Source organism: Pteropus vampyrus, unplaced genomic scaffold (genome assembly GCF_000151845.1).
Source record: "Pteropus vampyrus isolate Shadow unplaced genomic scaffold, Pvam_2.0 Scaffold12, whole genome shotgun sequence".
Taxonomy (NCBI): Eukaryota; Metazoa; Chordata; class Mammalia; order Chiroptera; family Pteropodidae; genus Pteropus; species Pteropus vampyrus.
This window is the reverse complement of record NW_011888793.1, coordinates 13,886,742-13,907,680: the sequence shown is the minus strand read 5'-3', so window position 1 is coordinate 13,907,680 and position 20,939 is coordinate 13,886,742.

Below are 20,939 nucleotides of genomic sequence, written 5' to 3'. Positions count from 1 at the left end.
AATGACATGCATCCATCCAACAGAGAGGTGAAGAAAGAGCATTCAGGCCCAAGCAGCTTGATGGACAGAGAGGCCCTGAGACTGGCAGGAAAGGTGAGCAAGAGGACTGACAGCAGAGGGAATGCTGGGGGCAGTAGAGGGAGGTGAAGTGGGGGAGGCTGCCCTGCGGGGTGATGCTGCAGGGACATGTAGACTTGAGAAGGCCAGGCTATGGGTTCCATTTGAAGAGCAGTGGAAAGGCCCTGGAGGATTTTCAGCAGAGATGAGGTGATCCATGTATGGTATATTAATATTTCTACGTTCCTGTCGGTTTCAAATTCTACTGTTCTGACTGTCCCCTCCAAATACTTATGGCCCAAGTAGTCCTTTTAATATAAGAGAAAATTCTCCAATCTGAAGAATAGTTCTTGGATTAGAAAACTCGTATCTAGGTACCTGCTGACCTCTCTTCTCACCGCTCTCTCATTTGCCTGGAATGTTTGCTTCTCTGCTATTGTAATACATCCCCACATGTAAAACTGTTTGGCATCTTCCTGCAAGTCCCACGTAAGGTGTATGACCTGCGCCTTCTTGACTTCTGACAAGCTATGTTCCAACTTGCCTTCAATTCCCTGTAAATCTAGAATGTCATCTGACTGAAGCCTCTAGCCTTAGAATTCTAAACCACAATAACTCTTCTCCATGAAATCATTAACTTTCCTAACAATTTGCTTAAGGACAGTTTGATAAGCTCCTTGTCAGAGAAGAGAGAAGGAATCCAACAAACATTTGTATGTGTCCTGTGTCTCCCACAAAGATAAAGTTGTCCTCTCCAAATTATGGCCTCCAAAGACATCCTAAACCCTTTAGGCTTAAGCGTTTTAAGATATGCAGTGAGAACTCAGCAGACAGCATATGGCAAGGAACCATAACCACAATGTCTGCTTTTAAGCAATTTAACTCATGGGATCTGAGCAAAGAACTGGTCTTTCAAGACTCCCTTTCTCACAGAAGTACATGTAATTTCTTCCTCATGCCTTAATTTAGTTTGGCAATATAGTGCACCTATTGTGCCCCTTTTGTATTTTACAGCTTGACATGAAAAAAGGACAGGGATGCTTCTAATACCTTTGGATTTTGTGTGGATTGTTGGTGCCCAAAGTCGACCTTTTCCAGCAGCTGGTAAACAGCTTTAAGATTCAGCATCTCTTCTTGCTTTCATTTGCCTAGAAAGCCATAAATGTCAGTCTTGTAACTTCCTCACAAACAAAGCCTATTGGTGAATAAAAGCAGGCGGGATGCATGCTCCTGAGGAGCATGTTAAGACACTTCATTACCTTTTCCTGGTGACAGCACAAAGAGGGAGCACGGAAAAGAGCCTGCATAGCTTACAGATGAACTGTGTTTTTAAAGCTTAGTTGAAAGGTATACTTAGCATTCAACTGCAACATGCAAGTCAAATGAAAGAGCTATTTTCATCAGATTTTCCTATAGTTTGAACAATTTGGAATAATAAGGTTGAATTGTTAGGTCAGATATGAGGACAATTACAATGCATAAGCCATCTTCTTAGGATGGGTGTACTTACTGAACAGGAATTAAAAAACGAAACCCCTTTCCTTATCCTTTACATTTATTTTCTAAAAACTCCCAGTCTACACGTTACCTTTTCCTGTAGGATTATGCCTAAGTTAAGGTTATTTTGAAATTTCAATCTCTTCGGAAATATCTGTTAGTTTTTTTCTTTTTCTCGAGTACTGAGTTCTCCAGGCAAAGTCTTACAATCTGTTTTCCTTGAAACTGTAAGAACTTTGTTAACTATGTGATATGGAGTAAACCAAACATTTGTGTAGTGTCTGTCTGCCTAGGAGATAAAGCTGTTCTTGCAATTAAAGTCCTGGAAGACATCAATAACCCCCTTTTGCTTTAGGCATTTCAGGAGAGTTGTCAGAAAAAAAAAAAGAAAAAAAAAGAAAGAAAAGACAGTTTTATAAACACTTCAGATGTATGGAGAAAAAAAGAAAAAAAAAGAAAGAAAAGACAGTTTTATAAACACTTCAGATGTATGGAGAATCTCAATGTTTTTCAGTAAGATAATGAGTATACTCAGGCAAATGAATGGATTGAAGAAAAGACACAAAGAAACGAACATGACTATTTTTATTCTTTAGCAGTAACATAGCAATAAAAATGCTTCAAAATAAATTATTTTGATCAGGCTTTTAAAATAAAAATACTGCTTGAGCTAATTAAGCAATTTCTTGATTTTATAATTTTAGTTTCATATGTTGAATTTTTCTAAAAGAAAACTGCTAATTACCGTAAATTAATAGTTAGGAAGAAACATTAATTGACAATAATGTCTGTAGATTTTACCAAAGGGTATGGAAATGATGAGGCCTGATTCTAGCTTTTAATAGACTATTTTTTCAAACGTCACAAATCCAAGTGGCTAAAATTAAATTTTAAAGATTTTTATACATCACTGAGTTTTGTTCTAAACTTTTTTCCAGGGTTATGCTAGTTTGTAAACTGTCCTTAAAGCCACAGTGACCCACAAATCCCCCTTAAGAATTGAAAAGCTTTGTATAAGGAACAAAGAATATCTTTTGTGAAAACTCTTGCATTGAGGAACACAATTATAATTACTACAAAAAGTGACTCATCTATTGTTTAGTGAATTCTAATGTTCTGTTATTCCAGGAATGAGTCTCGGTTTCTTTATTTTCTAAATTAGAATCTCCCATACATGTAATGTTTAGTGATGGTGGTAGTCTGTGTGTGATGGGAGGAAGGGGTTGAGGGAGACGGTTAGATAAAATATTATATGGTCAGTCAAGTCTAGGTAATTTGTTTTATTTGAAATGAAAAGAACATATTATGACTTGTGAGACTGTCAAACCTGGAAAAGCCAAACTACCATTCTCATAAATTGAATACTTGGCAAGTTGGTTTGGCTATTATTTGTAAGTATAACATAGCATGAATGTAAAATAACCAACATGGACACCCTGGCACCTCAACTTACTTCTTGGGTAGTTTTTTTAGGGGAGCTCTTATTTAAAAGCATTCTCTTCCTGCCTTTTTCTTTCTCTCCTGTTTTTCCTGATGTCTACTGGACAGAATCAGGGAAGACATTATAATGAATGCAGCTGGTTTCTGCTATTGGAGTAAAATTAGATCTTCAAATTAGTGCTATCATCATTTTACCAAAATACTTTACTGATGTGTTATAAGTCATTTAATACAAACAATGGGGAAAAAATATCAATCACAAGCCGAGAGACTTAGATCTAATTTCCGAACAGAATAAGTTGAAGGATCCCAGAAAGTTATTTTCTTCTAACAGCATCAAAGTTTTATTAAGAGTGAGCCAGAAAGTCATGTTAATTGTTTTCCAAAGGTTCCGTGCCAGGCTTGTTTCAGAGGAGCATGAACTAAGTGGCTTTTGAGCTCCTTTGTCGATGGGATTCTGTGAGTTTGAGAACTGGAAGCCTTGGAATTCTTCAGAAACAGCTACAAGAATTTCTGTACTTTTTGTATTTTTCATAGTGCCTCAAGACAGTTGAAAGTGACCAGTCCTCAGCCAGTGACCACTAGTTAACTCTCACAACCGTGCTATTTTGTTCTGTTTATAGATTCTTAAAGAGATAAAGCATAGCAAATATATCTTTCTTTAAGGGAAGGGAGTTATTCCTGAAAAGGATTTCAAAAGGAAGTAAAAGACACTGTTAGCAATGTGACCCAAAACTTAAGAAAACACTAAAATAACGAGCTATATTTGGACAATTGAAAAATAAATTTACTCTTTAATCCTAAAAAAAGTGTCCAGTACTCCAATTCCTGATTAGATTAGGGTTAGATGACTCTGAACAGATTAGGGTTAAAGGAAAGAAGGAATAGAAAGAGAGAAAGAGAAAAGAGAGGGAAGGAGAGAAGTGGGGGAGGAAAAACAAGGGCAACAGAAATTTGTTAAATATTTAAAGGCCAAAAAGTATGGTTAATTATCTCTCTGAGCACTTTCTCCCCTTATATTTTATGTGTATGTGTATGTGTACGTGTGCACGCATGTGTGAGAAAGGAGACAGGAGAGGAGAGGATGATGGGTATGATTGGCTTGTATTTTACTCTTCTTATTATTTACTTCACACGGTCAGCTTTAAATTAGTTCTTATTTCCCCCGACTGTCACCCCAATGCACTAGGATCCAGTGCTTACCCTGTTTGTCCTCAGAAGCCTTCCCTGACTACCCTAGCTGAGGGCAGCTTGCCCCCTTGGTCTCTCACTTATTATTTGAACTAGCCATTTGGCTCATATCTATGACAGCCTGGTGGTGCCACTTATCTCATCTCATGTATATTTCTTATCTGTCCAATTAAATTCAGAGCTTTTAAGAGTAAGAGTTACTATCTTTTGTGTTTTTTTTGTTGTTGTTTTTTTTTGTCTTTAAATTGTATCCTACACAGGAGCTGAGCACAGTGCTTTAAACATAGTAGGTGGTCAATAACGATTTGTTGGTTAATTAAACAGTTGGGAAAATAACATGTTTTTCAAGACCACCTTGTTAGCTAAAAGAACAAGGTTTAATGACCTTCATGAGCAGGAAATTTTTCTTTATGGATAACTGGGCTCCTTCAAGGTTCAAATTTGTGTGACTTGGGGTTGAGGATAATTCTGCTTCTTCTCTTTTAGTAATGTAAGGCATTACATTTCAAGTTATATATTTTAACAGAGAATTTTTGGAGAGATGTGTTGAACTGTTTAGAAGGAAAGAAATAAATCAGTTGCTAGAGTAGCTTTATTTGTGCTTTCATATCTCCCCTCAATATATCAAAATTTCTTTCTTCAAATTTCTCTCCAGGAACGCCATTTTTCATGGTCGCAAAGGTCTATTTAGGACTAATTTTCCTTCCTGCTGTATTTTTGTCCAGATCATACAGTTCAGCTCAGATTAGCAGTCAGGGGGTATTTTCTGGTATCCTGGACAGGTCTGAAAATAGAGTTTGTCACAACAAGCAGTAATTACAAAGCACTTAATATTTGTAAAGTGCTTTTCAATCTTTTACCAGCTTGCCTTTGAAACAGTATTGTTGATGTGGGCTACTTATCTTCTGAATTTCCAGATGGAAAAAGGGCAGAGAGGTTAAGTGGTTTGCCTGAAATTTAATAGTATGTTGTTAGTAGTGCTCCAGTATTAATGCTCCACAATTCCTGAATGAAAAATGTTATCCATGTTTCCTTTCTAATTTTGAAAGAAAATATAATCCTAGAGCTACTCATTAGCCACTGGTTTGTAAGATGGGAGAAGTATTTGATTCATGGTTTTATTTGTTAAGAGACTAGAAGGAACTTTAACAAAATAAGACTGATTAAAGAAGTTCGAAGTCACATAGTAAATGAAAAAAAATCATTTTGTGATATAGAGGTGCATATAAAGCCACAATAGAACTTTTTCACCACAGTAGCCAAATAGTCAAAACCTCAATTTAAAAGCTAATGATAAACTTCTTCTTTGCTAAACTCTTTAGGCATATGCTTTCTGTTTTATTTGAAATTAATTCTATGCATTGAGAGAACTGGGGGATGGGATCTGACTGCTGGGATGGGGTGGAGGATATTAGCTCTTACTTGATCTCGGTTTCCAGAGGCCAACATCAGGTCCCCATCCTACTGACTTATCACTCTGAAACTCAGTGAATAATCTGGAATGACCTGGAGCCTTAGATTCTTTCCTTCCTTAAATCCGTATAGGTGAATCACAGATGTTGCTTTGCTCACAACCAGAGAAAGCTGTCTAGGGTGCTTTTTTACTCTTGTGTTGTGATTGTTTTCCCCCTTGGACTGCAACAGGAGTGGTGCAACTGTTAATAAAATGGATTTTTACCCAAGTTAATTGCTACCTCTGCTCATATATGCCTGCTTTCAGTTTGTTGTTTGCCTGCATATGGAGCAGGGTTACATGGCTCTAACTTAAACGTCATTGATGAAGCATTATTGAGCTCCTGCCATTATTTAAATTCTTGTCCCACAAGCCAAGGAATACCTCACTTTCAAGCTCGCTAGCCAAGAATCAGCTTGACCAGGCATTAAAGAATACCCTCTGTGGCAGGGATCTGGAAAAGCTGGATGGAGAGTTACTCTTATCCTTCCTCTGATTCTCAAGAAATGTTTTAGAAGGAAGAGAAATTTGCACACCTAGTAAGGTCTGTACAGCTCAGATATTCTTGGCCTCATCTTTGAAACTGCTTATCAGGTAGGTGTTGGAAACCCTGATATATCTGGGAAAAAAGATTAAATCAAGCAAACCACAAAATCATTCAAAGTTACTTATAGGGAAGAGATAAGTGTACTTATGTGAAGTAGCCAATCTTCATTTTCTGAGGAAAGATTTAATGGCTACTTTATTTACTTAGTTAAATAAATTCATAGTAATTCCTAGACGCTATGTAGAAGAAAAAGTAAAAGAAGTTGTCTTTAGCCCTTTTGGTAGCTACATTTATATTATGTTTGCATACAACTTAATCTTTAGAAATATGGTCTTTAGTCCTCATTATTGTATCAATTGAAGTCTAAAAGACTTTATAATCTTAATATTGACTTGTTTCTAATGACAATAATTATTTTTGCCCCTACATATTATTATGGGCCTATTCAATCGGGGAAGATTTGCCTGCTCCAGGAGATTTAGAGTTAAATGAAAAACTCATTTTGGAAGCAACATCCCAAAGCAACATCACTATGATAATCCAAGGAGAATATAATCGTAGAACACATTTCTTTTTCATTTCACGGCTGGCATGTTTATTACCTATTTATTTCACCCTGTCTATCTCTGGAAAATCTTAACATTAAAGATATTTTCCCTTTTATCAAAGTATGTCTTTGGTCTATGAGAAATAAACCTGACAACTTATGGTGGGGCATTTGGCTATGTGTACACAAATGAAAACTATCAATTTCATTTCTTGGTATCATGTTTTTTAAACTCTCTTTTATAGAGGGCCTCTAGGATAACAATTAGTTAGTGGAGCTTCTGCATTAATAGCAGAAAATAATAATAGATAAATTTATTAGCTGTAGTCTATATGAGAGGCAGTGAGACAATGACTTTACATGTAATATTCTGCACAACAATCTTATGAAATACTAATACAAAACTCATGGTAATACTAGAGAAATCTTATCCTGAGTGAGCAGATGAATGAGACTGAGTTCAGGATGGTTAAGGAAATTGCATGTGGTTGCACCATTTATGAGAAATCAAAACCTAGGCAATTTTTTCCACAGACAGGTCCTTGGCTCTTCTATGAGCTGCATCTAGTTGCTTGTTGTGGGTCAACATTTGGTAATGTAGGAGAACATCTTCCCATAGCTAATAGGCTGTGGTTTACTATTTGCTGAGCATTCACTCTATGTAGATTACAAGAAAAAAATAATATGGCCACAAGATACTGTGGAATATAATGAAATTTCAATTATGGTAAAGAATATATGTATGCTGGTAGCCTGAAACAATCAATAAAGAAGGGCAGAGCTTCTTTATTTTGGTGAACAAAAATTATTGTTATTTCCTCAAAGCCTTGAAATCGTTGGTTAAGATCTCTAAGATAAGAAGGTATAATGGTCTCCCCCACCCCCTACCAGTAAAATGATCTCAGGAAACCATGAGGAGTTTTAATAGGTCACCATCTTAAAGTTAATGGTTTAGGAACTTCAAGAATGATATAATAACTTTAGGGAAGTTGAGCTTTGAGAAATAGTTAATCTGTTTAATAGATCAAATTACATTAAGATTCAATGTTCTTATATGTATTGGATATATGTGTGTGAAAAATGAATCTTGACCCCCATCACACACTATTCTAAAAAAGTAATTTCAGCTGGATTATAGAATGAAATATGAAAGGAAAAACAATAGAGTGTCTAGAAAATAACATAAGAAAATATCTTTTTGACTTTGGAGTAGAAAAATATTTCTGAAGCAGGACACAAAAATATACTAACAATAAAGGAAAAGATTGGCATATTGGACTTTGATAAAATAAGAGCTTCAAAAGGCACTATTAGGAGAATAAAGAGGCAATCCACAAAATAGAAGAGTATTATTTGTGATGCATAGAACTCACAAATGACTCACAGCCAGAATATTCATAGAACTTCTATATATCAAGAAGAAATACAACAGACAATCCAGTAGAAATGTGTGCAAAAGACTAGAGCAGAGATGTCACAAAAGAAGATTTTCAAATGGCCAATAAATATTATTAGCCATCAGAGAAATACTAATGTGATTCTACTACACCTTTACTAGAATGATTAAAATTGAGAGGATTGATAATTTCGTAACTGGTATCTTACTCTATATCTTTATACAGAGTAACACACTGCTAGTAGGAATGTAAGTTGTTACAGTCACTCTAGATAACAGTTTGGCAGTATCTAAAGCAAGACATATGTATATCCTATGATTTCACTTGAAATGCATTTGTGTGTTTACAGCAAACATGTTCATAGCAACATTATTTATAATACACAAAACAACCCAATTGACCGCCAACAGGAAAATGGAGAAACTAATTGAGGGTTCATCTATTCAATGGTATGCTACAGAGCAATAAAAAGAAATGTTCTACTAATTCATGTAGCAAAATGGAAGAATCTCATAAATGAAATGTGGAACGAGACAAACTATACACAAAATAATACATACCATAAATTTTTATCTATATGAAGTTCAAAGATGAGTAAGACTTATTGATAGTAATGGTAATGGAAATCAAGATAATGGTTATGCAGCATATTCTCATCTACCCTGAATGGTCTACTACCCAAAATACCACCTTCTTTCTGACCATTTCTGAGTGAAAGCTCTACAATTTAGTGAGATTGGCTATGCCACTGGTTGCTCTGACAGTCTAGAGTAAAGATGCTGTGGACCAGAGCCCCCACTAAAACTATTATGGATAAGTAGCAGGATGAGAAATAAATGTAGGTTGTCTTTATGTAATAAAATGTCTGACTCCATTTTCTTTTATTAGATTTAATTATTATTTTTTTTTTGTTATTACGATGACGTTGGTTAATGAAATCCAATAAGTTTCAGGTGTACTGACTCCATTTTTTTGATGTTGGACTGCTGACATTTTTTAAGTCTCACCTTCCAAAGCAAGTCACATGACTCTGCAGGCAAAGGGGTAAGAAGAGTACAATCTGTTAAGCAGGGAACGAATCAGAAATACTTGATAAACCATACTGTTGTCTACCACAGGTGACTCTTAAAGGATAAGTAAGATATTGATCGATAAAGAGAGAAAGCTATTGAAATTGAAGGAATAACATGAGTAGAGATGTGAAAGGGTGGGTGGTGTGACTAAACAGGAGAATACCTAAAATGAACATTTGGGAGATGAGTTTAGAAAGAAGGATCGAGTTTAATAATAGAAAATCTTGAAAATTAAGAATTTTGGACTGATAGCATGTGACAAAATCAATAATTTCGTGAGTATTGGACATCTATTTTCAATAAGATAGTTTAGATAAAATAAATAAGAAATCGGGAAGTCATCATAATAAGGAAGAGTGGATGAAGATCTGACCTAGGTCAGTGGCAGTGGGGATAGAAAAGTGGATGCTGGGGTCTTTGGAGATCTAATTGGTTATGAGGTGAAAATAAATAGTGCAAGTTATCTTATTTTCTTCTATTCTAGATGACTGAAAGAATGGTGGTGACGTTTTATAGGGCACAGAGGACAATATGGGTTAAAATGACAAATTCGCTTCTGAAAATGCCTAGTTCAAGATGATGGAAACACATTACTATTGACTGAATGTTTGTATTCTCCCCCAAATTCATATGTAGAAATTCTAATGCCTGAGGTGATGGTATTAGGAGGTGAGGCCTTTGGGAGATGATTAGGTCATGAACATGGAGCCCTCATAAATGGGATTAGTACCCTTATAAAAGAGACCCCGGGGAGCTCCTTCACCCATTCTGTCACGTGAGGATACAGCAAGAAGAAGGCTATCTATGAACAAGAAAATGGGTCTTTACCAGCATGAATCTGCTGTCACTTTGATCTTGGAATTCCCAGACTCCAGAACTACTGTTTATAAGCCACTAGGTCTACGGTATTCTGTTATAGTAGCCTGAATGAACTAAGATAGACATCCAAGTGCAGAGGAACATTCAAAATTATAGTCTAGCAGAGAGAAGGCTAGATTTATAGATCTTAAAGTCAATATCAGATAAGGAGACAGTGAGGCCATGAAACTGGATGAAGTTGCCTGATGAATGACTATAAAATTAGAAGAAAAGAAGAAAGACCAAACTTTGGAGAACATCTATTTTTAGGGAGCATGCCACATATAACAGAAGGTAGTAAAGAAATCCAAGAAAAATCTATTGGAGACAAAGAATGAGCACAAGCTTCAGGAATAGAGAAATCCAAGAAAAGGGAGTGTCTCATAGTGTCTAATGCTGCCAAGAGGACAAGCTGCAGGAACACCAAAAAGACACCAGTGGATTTGGCTATCGAGAGGTGATGAGTGATGTTTGGGAAAGCCATTTTAGTAGCGAAGTGGGATTACACTTCAAGAGGATTATAGCAAAAAAGGGGAATAAACAAATATAGATTATGTTTTTGGTAAATTTGGGATTTAAAAAAGGTGAGATATGTATGGGAATATAGCTTCATAAAAAGGCAGAGTTTCTGGAAGGCTTAGCTGTATAACTTGGCATGTCATACACTTTCTTTAGGGCAAGGTTTTAAGAATCTATTAAGCTAAAATCCAGCTACAACTCTTGGTAAATTCTACATCTTTAATACCTTATAGGTGTGGTCAAGGAGAATTCCACAAGGGTGGGCACGTGACTCAAGAGGGACAAGACAGAATCAGCCCTAGGATGTGTCTGCAGTGATCTAGAATTCTTCTGCTGGGTTTGGAATTTGGCCAAATGTAAGCTGAGAGCTGCCAGGGGCCATTTTCCATTACAAAGGTTGAGCCTGCCTGAGAAAAGTGCCAACGCTGAGGAAAACAGAGAGAGCAAGACAGTCTGAAGGTAGAAGAAACCTAGCCTCAATTTGCCCCCTCTTCTAGCTATGCCCGAAGCAAGTTCTAAATTTGCACATTTCTGTTTCGTAAGCCAATCAACCTCACTTTTTGTTAAAACTAGTTTGAGTTGGATGTTCTGCCATTTGCAGCTGGGAGAGTCTTAATACCTAACATCATTCAAGCCCAGTACGCATACCCTCCACAAGTACCGTCTGTATCACGAGTGGGATTTTAAAGGATTAACGTTTGTTAAAATTTATAAAGCTGCGCTTATGAGAAATTCTGAATAGAATTGATTTAAACATTTGTCTTTCCTTAGATTTTTGATGGGTTTCACTGTAGGAATAGGAAAAATGTAATAAGATAAATATTAACTTGAGTCATCAGTGTACAGTTTTCTTTGTGATACAGTTATGAAAAGCACATGCATCGAATTATCTAGTTGTTATTTTTCTCAAATGGAGTCTTTAAAAAAATGACATCGCTGCTAACAAAAGGATAATTAATATCTTTGATCTTTTTAAGGGAGAAATTTTCCATCTTTATGATATAATTGCAAAGTTCTCAAATCTAAAAGAATCTTTTCCCATACATGCTGCATGAGCCAGTCCTCCTCATTTGTTTTTGGATTAGTTCCCAATTGACATCAGATACAGCAGTACAACCCTTTTCTCTTTTGTGTGGTATTGGGCAGCATCAATTTGTGAGTTGTAAATACCCAACCCTCTCCTGAAGATTAGCCTTAACTAAATTGCCCTGGGGACAAGAGATGAGGAATTCTTCCTCCACTTGCAGAATTAAAAAAGAAAAAAAAAATCTAACTTTCAAAAGAAGCAGGAAGCAGCTTGTCCATAATAAATCACCAGCAAGCAAGTGTTCTGAGGAGGAAAAGGTTGATATTAATAGAGGCGGCATTTTTCTTTCAGCAGAAAAGATCTTTCAGTGAATTTAGAACTGACAGCCTTGAAAACCTAGTCTGCTAAGAATCCGAGTGCCACAAACTTAAGAAGAAATGTTATTGTGTTTTATATACTTGAGCATGCTTCTTCCTCTAACTGGGAGATAGTTACATTCAAATGTTCAAATCATCTACAGCATTTGTAAGCTCCACATATGTAAGGTCACAGTTAGCTTTTTTTGTTGTTGTTTATATTGTCAAGGAGATTGACTAATCCACTTAATTATCAAAGGGCATAAAGCTTCAATAAGGATAAAATTGTGGGATGACAGTTATTTGGACCCTGCATATAATTGTACAGAAATTTTCTTAATTCATTATCATATATTAGGAAGAAAAAGGCAGTGGTCTGGGGTTCAGAAAACTGGTTCCTAAGTCTTGCTTTCTGCCACCAATTTAGAACCATGGATAAATTAGCTAGTCTCTCTGGATCTCAATTTCCTCAGCTGTTATTGGGGAGGATTCTGTTGAGACTTTGGTTAATGTCCAGTACTATTGCTATGTGACAAATCATCCCAAATTTACTGGCATAAATCAACAACCATTTTATGGTGCAAACATTCTTTGGGTTAGATATTTAGGCAGGACTCAGCTGGGCAATTCTTTTGCTTCCTAAGGCAATTACTGAGATCACTCAAAGGTACTCAGCAGGCAGATGAAATGGTCTGGAGGGTTCAAGACAACTTCATTCACATTTTTTGGCAGAAATGATGAGCTCAGCCTCTCAACTGGAACATCTGCACTTGACTTGTTCAGCATGGTGGCTTCTCCAGACTGGTGGTCCCAAGACAAACTAGTTACATGGTAGCTGGCTTCTCCTAGAGCGAGCATAGCAAGAGAACCAAGTGGTTCCAACCTATCCTTGGAAATCACATACCATCAACTTTACTGTATTCTATTTGTCATAAGGCTGCCCAGATTAGGGAAAAGGATTAAAATCCCCACCTTTTGATGAGAGTAATGTCAAAGAATTTTGCAGCCGTATTTTAAAACCACCATACCCGTTTATAAGGTCTCAAATATTATTTCTCATTATTCTCTTTTAACAATGTATTCATTCCCTTCTGCTCCCTCCTTCCTTCCTTTCCTCCCTCTCTTCTTTCTCCCTTTCATAAAATATTTTAGTCCCTACTTTGGTCAGACATAATTGGGTAGCCTACAGTAAAATCAAAGGGCAAAACAGAAACATAGTCTTTGTTCTTATTCAGTTTATAGTCCAATGAGGGACACACACATTAATCAAATGCAAGTAAGTATATAATTACAAACTTTGCTAAGTGCTACCAAGGAAAGGTACAAAGATCTCTGTGGTTCCACAGCAGAAAGGCATGCTTCAATCAAGATGTAGGGAGGCTTCCCTGAGGACGAAATGTTCACTTCTGAGATCTAAAGAATGTGTTGGAGTTCGCTAGGTGAAGGGTTTCAACACATCCCCACTCAAGACTTCCTCTGGTTGCCCCATTGCCCCTATATCTCTTATTTAGAAAACCCTTTCTTTCTACCCTACTTGATTGCTTCTTAGCAGTTGTTCATTTCAGAAGTGTCATGTTTGATATTGAACAAGTACCCAGTCTCCTATTTGTTGTTGCTCTTGTGAACCTCCACTGGCTCCCGACCATTAGCTGAATAGAATCAGTAGGTTTAATATGGCATTGGAGGCCCTCTGTGTGCTGGCTCCATCCTACCTTCTTGGCCTCATCCCCCTTTACCAATTTTGGATTTCATGCTCCAGCCACACCACTCAACTTGCTATTTCCAGGGCATGCATTAATTTTTAGGCCTCCAATCTTTAGTTCTCACTGATTTTTCTTTCTGAGATGACCTACCTTCCCCTTTGTCTCTACCCTTAAAATGCTTTTTATTTTTCCAGGTCATTGTCAAGGGCCACCTCCACTATGAAGCCTTTCCTAAACCCTGGGTATCATTACTCTATTCTGAGTGTTCTTGTTAGCTTACTGATACTTCCTGTCCATTCTACTTTGTTAGGTGTTTCCTCACTCCCATTAAATTTTAAGATCCTTGAAGGCAGGAACCATTAAGAAATGATGTCTCTGTTCTCTAAAGTGCCTATATCAGTGATTTTCCCCATAATTGTTTGCAGAATGAATGAATGAATATACCATTTTGATCAGCTTATAGGGCTATAAAGTGCAGAGACTTTTGCTACCGTTTTGTATACTCAGCATTTAGCATAGTAGGCAGTACCCAATATTGATTTTTCACTGTATAAAAGTTTGTAGTTTTCATAACTACGTATTTACTGAACTTATCAAAATGTTTTACACACAATGTTGGTTACATTTTTAAGCACTTTCACTAAATTATAAATTATTTGGAGCAGGAACTGTGCTTTCCCTATATTTGTGTATTTTATATTCCCAGATACTTATTTTACATATAAATCACTAATATAAAATTAAAATGTTTATAAACTATTTCCCTAGTTCAAAAGTTATTCAGAATCTTTTTATGCTTATTATACACACATCACTATGCTAAGCAAATGTAAATATGGATGCATATATACATACATATTAAAACTTTGTGTAAACACAGTTCGCCATTGATTTGGATATGCTATGAAGGAAGTGATCTAGCCTGAAAAGTAACCACATTAGCAAGTCTTTGCTATTAACTCAACAATCATTATGTAGGTCTCAATCATGTCCTTCAGTATTGCCATTATACAAGTTTTCCACTGTGTTTCTTTGCATACTGTTTTTTTGTTACTTTCGATGAGGATGATAATGACTCTTTGTGTGGAGTGGTAGAACCAAAAAGCTCTAAGTAAAATTGATAGTCATAAAATGACAAATGATTAGAGCTAGAATTGGCTAGACTAGTGAGCCCAGCTCCTTTATTCTGTGGATGGGGAAACTGAAGTTCAGGTTCACACTCTTGCCTTCATACCCCATGATGCTCAATTTTTGGGAAACTAACATGAAAAAAGAAACTTCACAGATTAAAGGAAGCACAAAATTTATTGACTTTTTCTCAGAGTGTCTCTTCCAAATAGCACTGTTCTGGAACACACGTATTGGACCCCAGTCAGAGCTTAGTAAGTGCACACTTATTTGTACCACACACGACATCAGCCATCCATCTTGGAAGCCATAGCGCTCAACTTCACTGGTTCTCATCGGGTGCTAAGAAGTCCCCTGATTTTATTGACCTCTGTGTGTCCTGGAGCCTTGACCTGTAAGGCTCCCTGGTGCCAGAATGTCTGCAGCTAAGGATCAAAGACCCTCAAGGGAAAAATCCACTCTTAACTGAGATGAAGATGGGGCGAGTTATTAGGAAAACCAGCTATATGCCCCAGAACCCTTGTTCATCTGGAAAATGCTTGAACTGTATCCCAAATATAAACATCAAACCCTACGACTTAAACATAGCACAATCAAAGACAGAGTCTCCTGCCTGCCAGACCAGGCCACATTCCACCTGCCCTTCAAAAGGACTCATACATCTGGCACATAGTAAATGCTTAATAAATAATCTGTGAAATAAATGAATGAATGGGGTAGCATGTAATGAAAGTTACAAATATAGTAAAATTGTTAAGAGCAAAAGGTCAAGTAAGAAGTTAAAACTATAAAAATAGGGTGTTAAATTTTTAAGTCCTAAAATTGAATCTAAATTCTGTTTCCAGCTTTCCTGGCAAGCAAGGAAAAAAGGGCCATGGAGTGGGTTTTACCTAGTTCTCATTGTGGAAGAGAACACAGCATTCCATGTTTTCAATTTCTGAGAGAAATGAGTTTTGTGGGAAACCTTTCTACTACAACATAGTCTCATTTATGTCTTGAGGACATGTGAAGATTCTTCCTTGATTTAGAGCCAGAGTGATTGTTTGCAACAAATTGGTAATACCCACCCCCAACCCCCAAATGGTGGTTGTCCAAAGTCTCTGCTTACAGAGAGTAACTGTATTTTCATTACCACTCCCTGGCTGCCTGTAACTGCTGTTTCTTTACAATCCTCAGCCAGGACCCACCGTTTGAAGCTGAACCTCAGAGCATTCTTAAAATATTTTCTAAGCCCTCTCTACTTACAAATGCCCTTCCTCCACTAGTCATAGAGCTAGATGCTAGGATATTTTCGCAGACTGCTATACTTAGCATGGCTCATAATCCTTGGCCATGTTATCTCAGGCGCCCCCTTAAGAATCCCTTAACAAATAAAGTAACCTGAGTAGAATAAAATCCTTGGTGATTGATTGATCTGAGACTCACAGTGCACTACAGCTCTCTGCTCTGTCTCCCTCCTGCCCAGTCTGTCCATTCCATTTAGATATTTTTCTCCTATTTACGGCTAAGCTCCATATTTTTCCTCCTGTTGTTTGCTATGTCTATAATAGCATTCATCTCCCTATCTGCAGTCATAATTCAAATTTGAGCTTATCTTCCTTGTGATATTTGCCAAACAAAGCATGTGAGGGTTTGTGTAATTTAAATTCACTTTTAACACTGGCATATATTTTTTTTAGTCTCAGAATTTTAGAGCTAAAGAGACCTTACAATTAATTTTGTCTCCTTCATTTTACAGATGAGAAAACTAAAACCCTAAAAGGTAAAATGATTTGCTTTACATTCCTCAACCTGGTAAGTATTGACCCATTCAAACTTTTTTGCGGTGTTTATTTCTGTATTACCTCTGTTTTGTGAACTAGAAGATTTCATTTCCCAATTCATTTTACCTTGCCTTTTGGCAGGCACTCTACATATTTTTAGTTGATAATAAATTAACGAACTAAGTGAAATAATATCATCATTTATTTTATATTCTACTTCAACCTTAAAAGAATTATTGGATTAATAAATAAATTAAGGTCACTTTAAAGTAAAAATAAAATATATAAAGTCTTTCAGGCAGGTTATTTTATAGCAGAATTGATAACGAGTTTTTCCATTGTTCTATATCAATTTTATCATCGTAGCATATCAGTGACAAATAACTTAGAAAATCGAATTCTGATGATTCTTTCTACTAAAAAATATCTGTTTTAATATTATAAATTTTAAAAACCATCATAATATAAAGTCTCTACATAGGTACATTCTCTCTTCTAGGTGCAAAATGGGCAGTGAGGGTCTTCTATATAAGAAGTAGATTTATAGAATAGAAAAACAATTCAGTCTTCGCAGAAGCTTCTACAAACAAGAGATGTGAGAAGTGTTCAGAACAAAGACGGGGTCATCCCTAAAAATCACAGGAAGCTTTGATCTTTTTCCTTGCCTAGAGCAAGGTGAAAGGGTAGAGTCTTAAACAATTCTGATCTGTGTATTTAAGTTAAACGACACTTTCAACATGTATGGGCAAGCGAAAGGGTTACTCAAATGGTGAAAAATACAGGCTCCAGATTTTGTGACTATACAAATATACCAAATGTAAAATAGATTCCTTTTTTAAATAGGCTTAACTGGAGAAAATAATGAGCCCTCAAGAAAGGGTGATTAGATAGTATAAGAATGCAAATTTGGCAGAGTAATAAAACCCCAGTAATTTCGGACAATTTATATTTTTGCTCATAAATTAAAGTTCTATTTTCTTTCTAGGCTTGTTATGCTTCCTAGAGTTGTAATCACTGACACCTTTGACAGGCCTGGGAAAAGTGACTCGTTTATGAAGACCCACACATTTGAGAGAACACCCACAGGATATTGAAGGAAAGGTATGAAGACTGTGCTTGTGACATGTCCCAGGAAAATGTTAAGCCATTCAGATATTTGCCTGTTTTTTCCGGAGAGAGCATATTTGCAAGGTCCATCCAGTTACTGTGTAATGATTTGTAGAAACACTCTCAATCTAAACGCTGTGTAAACAAGTGGCTGGGAGCATCACTGATACCCACCAACTCAGCTGCCAAAGAGAGCTTGAATCTGTTTGGCAAACCTAGTACAATATCTGGAAACATTGTTTCCAGGATATAAATCCATTATGGATACTAGGATTTTTACCTTTCTGAAGTTATTACTGTTTGATGTTTTTTTGGTCCCTCCCCTTTAATTCCCCCCGCCCCACTTCCACTCCTGACCTTTCCACTCCTGACCTATGGATGTTGCCATCTCCCTTTTAAGAAATGGATCTCTAAAGGCGGGGCATCTCCCCCGACGCACTCGCAGTGCACACCTGGGCCTGGTGCACCTGGGCCTGGTTCACCTGGGGCCTGGTTCACCTGGGGCCTGGCGCACCTGGGGCCTGGCGCACCTGAAGCCTGGTGCGTGGCTCCACCTGGGGCGCGAACCCAGGACCTTCTGCGTGTAAAGCAGACATGCTAACCACTACACTAAGGAGCCACCCCTAATTGTTTTGTTGTTGTTTTTTGAAGTAGAAACTTCTCTCTCTTACTCACATTCTTCCACTGACAGAAGAGTGACTTAGTATTAATTTTGTTTTGAAATGGACAAAAGAAGCATCAGAAAGCTGTTCCCTTCTGTCACATCTGCAGTCACAGTCATTGCTTAGCAGATTCTGCTAACTCCCAGGAGAATACAAGCGAGACAAGAAGAAGAAAAATGACAGCAGATTTTAAGACTGGACCCCTCATTCCATTGTTAATGAAGTGGACATTTTGTCCCTAATGGTAACTGTTTTGTGAGGGAATAGACGCCTACCCCAAGGCAGCACTCACCAGGCACCTGAGCAAGTCTGTCTGCATGTGGAATCCAGAGCAGGATCTACTATTTTGAGGACCAGTAGTGCCACTACGAGTTATACAATTTGTCCACAAAATCACCTGACCAGGCTGAAACCTAGCCCATAGCTCATACTCAACAAGCCAAATGTTGGCTCCTTGGCCGAACCTGTTTGTAAATCCCCAAAAGGCTCTCTCTATATGCTGTGGTGACTGTGTCAGGAGGCTCATCAGGCCCAGAACTCACAATCGGGCTGCTCTTCAAATTTACACTTCTGGAAATATCTCCCAAAGATGTCATAACTATAGTTATCGAGACACCCAGGATTGAAAGCAGAAGACTGAGTCATCGTTTGACTTACACCATGTGCCATTACAAACCATCTTTCTCTTGTCATGAGACATTCAAGTGAACCTGAAAAAGGCAGATACAGCCCTGAACCAGGAAGCATGGTTTGACAACTGGAGGGTGAGCTAGATTTTAATTTCCACTCTTCCTTTTGGTCAACCTGCACAATTACCCCTGGTGGCTCTGCCTATATGTCACTTTAAAAAATATTTCTAGTGAATATAGTCAATAATATTGTGATAAGTTTGCATGGTGACAGATAATTACTAGAACTAGTGGGGTGATCACATTGTAAGGTATAAAAAAGTCGAATCACTATATCAGATACCTGAAACTATATTGTAAGTGGCAAAATTATTTATTTTTGCCTTAAAGTGTTAATTCCACATTTTTTTGTAACTAAGTTTTAGCATACCTGCATTTTAAATATAACAGGACTATCATAAAATAAAAGTGACCCAGGTCTTTCTCTCTCTTTCTCTTCCTGTCTCTGACCTCTGAGAAGCCCCAGCCAAGGAACAGGAGGGAGGAAGGCAGGAATTGGAGTAAGGCAGGCCTGCTACCTTTCTCTACAAACACTGAGCTGAGGCTGCCTGTCTGCTCTAATCATTTTTCCTACAGGAAATGTCATTGCTTCATTGCATTACAAGAAAATGATGTCATAGTGTGGGGCCCTGATCCATTTCCTGACTTTTAACCTGAGTCTTGTAACCTTTTTCAGCTGTACTGTACCCAGAGAAAATGAAACACATTGAAATGTAAAGGCCAGCATGTCTCATAAAGGCCTTTGAGGCCCCAGGGTGGGGTTAACTTCTGCATATATATTAATGATCAAAATACAGTTTTGTTTGGGTGTCACATCCTGGATATGGCATGGACCCAATACCTAGGGAAGTAAAGGGAAAGGAAATAGTTTTCAGGATGTGTCTGTAATCTCTTGGCAGAAACCTTTCCTTTTCTATATGGTGTTTAATTAGTGGAAATAATCTTTAACTTAATTAGGATGCCTTGCTTAGTTTTTGTTGTTGTGGTGGTTTTTGTTGTTAGATAATCTATGAAAAAAAAACAATGGTCCCCAAACTGATATTTTAAATCTTACATATTGCATTTGTGTCTCCATGTCTTAGGATTGGTTACAACTCCAGCCTAAATGACATTATTAAGCTATTTCCTGGAATGTCAAGGGCTGAAATTGCCCTGTCAAGAACGACTCTGTTCTTTTAGGGATTTCAGAGAGCAAGGGCTCAGATTGCATTCTTGCTCTGTTATTATAAGTTTTTCCCTGGCAGGAAACCACTGGGTCTCAGATAATTTGCATATATCCAATGAGAGTGATCTACTGTTCTATGGAGGTTTTCAAGATTGCATGACAACACCAGGGAAGAATCTCATATGGGGAAAGGAAATTTTTTCCCCCTTCTCCTAAGCCCCATTTTAAATAGTTTCCTTCCCACAAGCTGATGTGTCCACATTCAAAGAATTATAAGTTACCCAGCCTATTTTCCTGCCTTGGCCTCTGTCACTCGTCCAGTAATATCAACAGCCACATAAAACTGGAAACAGGCTGTTTAAACTGGCTGTTTAAAGTAAAGGTGCCTTATTCCTTCCGGTCTGTAAAGCAGACTTTTTGTCACGTGATTATTAATATAAAATATTCATTAACCATTTAGTTCTCCCGGGCAAGGGTATAGCAAAATGTCTGCTCATTTCTTCGTGAATGCAGATGCAAAGACAAGAAATAACTCCCCCATGTTTCTTCATATCTGTATAACTTTGAACATGTTACACATGAGATTCCAAAGCACTCGATATTAGACCTCTTCACTTAGCATCCATTTGAGATCCTTGGAATTTTACACATTTTGCTGGGATCCTCTTGCTAAAGTTCTGGGAAGCAACTATTGGACTTCACTGGTTTTACAGTTGATGCCACAGCAGAGGGAACTCTAACTCTTGGTAAAACACCTAAC